The sequence below is a fragment of the Mus musculus genome, chromosome X, assembly GCF_000001635.26.
Source record: "Mus musculus strain C57BL/6J chromosome X, GRCm38.p6 C57BL/6J".
Lineage (NCBI taxonomy): Eukaryota > Metazoa > Chordata > Mammalia > Rodentia > Muridae > Mus > Mus musculus.
Window position 1 is genome coordinate 13,215,589 of NC_000086.7, and position 3,789 is coordinate 13,219,377.

The following is a 3,789-nucleotide window of genomic DNA, read 5'->3' on the forward strand; positions in this document are numbered from 1 at the left end:
ACTGTACTACCCTCTGGAACCAAAAGTCCCAAACTAAAGGCTTTGTTTTTTATGTTGCCTTGGTCATGGTGCCTTATCATACAAGCAATATAAAAGTAAACAAAGCTGGGTGTGGTGGCACATGCAGATTTCTCCCATCCAAGTACTAAACCAGGCCTGACCCTGCTTAGCTTCTGAGATCAGATGAGATCAGGCGCGTTCAGGGTGGTATGGCCAGAGAACTCATGCAGATTTCTGAGTTTGAGGCCAGCCTGGTCTACAAAGTGAGTTCCAGGACAGCCAGGAGCCAGGGCGACACAGAGAAACCCTGTCTCAAAAAAAAAAAAAAAAAAAAAAAAAGAGTAAACAAGATACTCAGCTTCAAATAAATAAATGAGGCCAGGCAGTGGTAGCTTGTGTAAGACCCTGGCTTCCATTTGAACACTGAAAACAACCAACCAACCAACCCACCCACCCCACAGTGGATTCCCAACAAGGTCAATGGCCTGAGGGCCTTTTCAGTGAGAGGACAGAACTGACTCCCATACGATGACAAGTTGTCATCTGACTTCAACACATGTACAGTGGTGCGCGCGCGCACGCGCGCGCACACACACACACACACACACACAGACACACACACACACCCCAAGCTCCTATGAAAGAAGAGATGGAAGAGTGAAGGCTTCAAGCCTGGAAAACAAGGTTAAGTTTTGCCTGCAGCTACCCTGTGTCACCCTTGCAAGATTAGGTCCCCAGCACCCTCAGCACCCCACACCCTAGAGATGTTCACTTCCCTGGGAGACAAAGACAGGTCAGTGTCCTAAAGGTCAGGGCCACTGGCGTTGGCTTGATCAGGATTTAGGAATGAATGAGATAGGGGAAGACGACTGTGACGTCCTGGAAGAGTCACATGTGCTATGTGTGAGGAGGGAAGCTTGGAGCTGAGGTGGCAGAGACTGTAGGGCTGGGGCAGGGGCATAAGAAAAGAAAGAGGTGGGCTGGCGAGATGGCTCAGAGGGTAAGAGCACTGACTGCTCTTCCGAAGGTCCTGAGTTCAAATCCCAGCAACCACATGATGGCTCACAACCATCCGAAATAAGATCTGACGCCCTCTCTGGTGTGTCTGAAGACAGCTACAGTGTATTTATATATAATAATAAATAAAATCTTGAAAAGAAAAGAAAAGAAAAGAAAAGAAAAGGAAAGAAAAGAAAAGAGGCAGGCCTCTTGCCATTGTCCTTAATAATCCAGAGACACCGCAACCCAGACCTATGACACCTTCTCTGGTTCAACTTCAAATCCCTGTGACTTGGACTCTGCCTACCATGTCTTCAAGCCAAGCTGGCTTCCTTATTATCCTGTCTATTTTTTTTTTAGGAATAATTTTGGGTTCTCAGGAAAATTAAGTCTGAGGTACAGAGATGTCCATCAGCTCCCTGCCCCTCTACAGGCACGGCAGCAGCCCCACCACAGAGGGACATTTGTTGTTATTATTTGACCTATATTGTCATGTCCTAGTCACTCAATCCAGCAATTACACTGGGTTCCCTGTTGGTGGGTACTATCAGTGTCCTCAGACGAATTGATGTCATGTGTTCATCATGATTAAGAATAAAGCCCTGGGCTGGTGAGATGGCTCAGGGGTTGGGAGCACTGACTGCTCTTCCAGAGGTCCTGAGTTCAATTCCCAGCAACCACATGGTGGCTCACAACCATCCGAAATGAGATCTGATGCCCTCTTCTGTGGTGTCTGAAGACAGCTACAGTGTACTTACATAAAATAAATAAATAATTTTTTAAAAAAAGAGTAAGGCCCTGCACTATCTTCGATATCTGCCCCCTCCCTCTGCTCATGTGCCTTGCTCAATATGTATATGTATGTTGAATTTTGAAAAAGGGTCTCACTATGTAAACCAGGCCAGCTTCAAACTCACTGTGTAGTCAAGGATGCCCTTGAATTTCAGAGCCTCCTGTCTGACTCCCAACGTTGGGATTCTAGGTGCGTACACACTCAGCCTTTAATCCCTTGTCTGTCTGTCTTTCTTTCCTTCTTTCTTTCTTTCTTTCTTTCTTTTTCTTTTTTTTTTGTGTGTTTTTTTTTTTTTTTCGAGACAGGGTTTCTCTGTGTGTTCCTGGCTGTCCTGGAACTCACTTTGTAGACCAGGCTGGCCTCGAACTCAGAAATCCGCCTGCCTCTGCCTCCCCAGTGCTGGAATTAAAGGTGTGTGCACCTCGCCCGGCTCCCTTGTGTTTCTACAGTCTTGCTGTTTCCAGAATGTCCTGTACTTTTTATGTAGCTTTTCTGGTTTGGCTGTGTTCATTTAGCAGCTCATTTCACTTTTTTTTTTTTTCCATCACCAAAGAGATTTTATTCAAGTTTCTAACACAAATGAGTTATTTTGGTTTGAATTACAGAACTAAGTCCAAACTGAAAACAAAGTTTCTGGTTTTTTTGTTTGTTTGTTTGCTTGTATTTTCAAGACACGGTTTCTCTGTGTAATGGAGCCCTGGGTGCTTTGGAATTGCTCTGTAGACCAGGCTGGCCTTGAACTCACAGAGATCCACCTGCCTCCACCTCTTGAGTGCTGGGATGAAAGGGGTGCACCACCACGCCTGTCTCCCTTGCCAGTCTTTAAGGTCTACCAGGCCAGGCCCTTCGCGGCCTTTGCTCTGCTTTTCCCTCGTTTCTTTTCTCTCTTGGCCTTCAGTCTTTTTCTTTGCCTCTGGTTCATCCACACTGGGTACTGGCCATGCTGGTCTAGAAGAGTCTTTCTGTTTCTCTTAATTTCAGTTTCCATTTTCATGTCATCCTTTTCCTCATCTGCGCCGTCACACCGCCCTTCCTCACACTGCATTTTCTCCTGGCGAGGTTTGGCTACCACCACGGTTGCTATCTCCTCAACGTCTTTCATTAGAGCATCCCCGTCCACTCTGAGGATACTCTTCAGTCTGTTGAGCTCCCTTGGCGCATTCTTCTTTCTCTTCTCGGCCCGCATCTTCCTCTTCCACTTACTCCACAGGCTTTTAGCCATGCTTCACCTGAGAGACAACACCGCGCACCACGCGTGGGACGCCAACCGGAAGTCTCATTTCACTTTTATGGTAAACATTTCCTATTTATATTTTTCCAACCTTTCTCTGACTTAATATACACAATGAATAACAGCTTCCAATTAAGGGAAAAGCTGATTTCAGCCTTGCAAGTAAATTGGAATCAAATGTTTATCCTTAAAGAAAAAAAAAAGTATTTACTGACTGAATAGTGGGAACGAGAGATTCCTGGAACCCCATGAAGAGTGTTGAGCAGTGGCTGCTCAGTCTCCCCCACCTACTCCCACTCCTGTCCCCCCTCCACTTGGCAGCATGGCCGCTCTGCAATCAGAGGTACAGAGTGTACAGTGTACTGTGGAGCAGTGGCAAAACCACCCCTGGGCCCTGTGTCAGAGACTCCTTCCAATACTCATGGCCTTATTTCTCTAGAGGGTATCAGCACTGTGCTGCAGGCAGGCACTTAAGCCTAGGACTTTCTCTACCACATCTTCCAGCAGTTGTAAGAGCACAAAGAGTGGCACTTTAAATAGAGTGGTGGCACTCTGTAACTGCAGGGGATCAGTGTAAGGGCCCTGCAGATGCCAGACTCCTTCAGATGCTCACGCCTTTGTATCAAATGGCCTAGTGTTTACAGGGAACACACATGTATAAAATGGCTTAGTGTTTACAGGGAACACACATGTATAAAATGGCTTAGTGTTTACAGGGAACACACATGTATAAAATGGCTTAGTGTTTACAGGGAACACGCATGTA

General features: G+C 46.2%; 1 pseudogene; it reads right to left on the reverse strand.

Moving 5' to 3' along the window:
• Positions 1–2,334: 2,334 nt before the first annotated feature.
• Llph-ps2 lies at positions 2,335–3,062 on the reverse strand (annotated as a pseudogene).
• Positions 3,063–3,789: the final 727 nt, after the last annotated feature.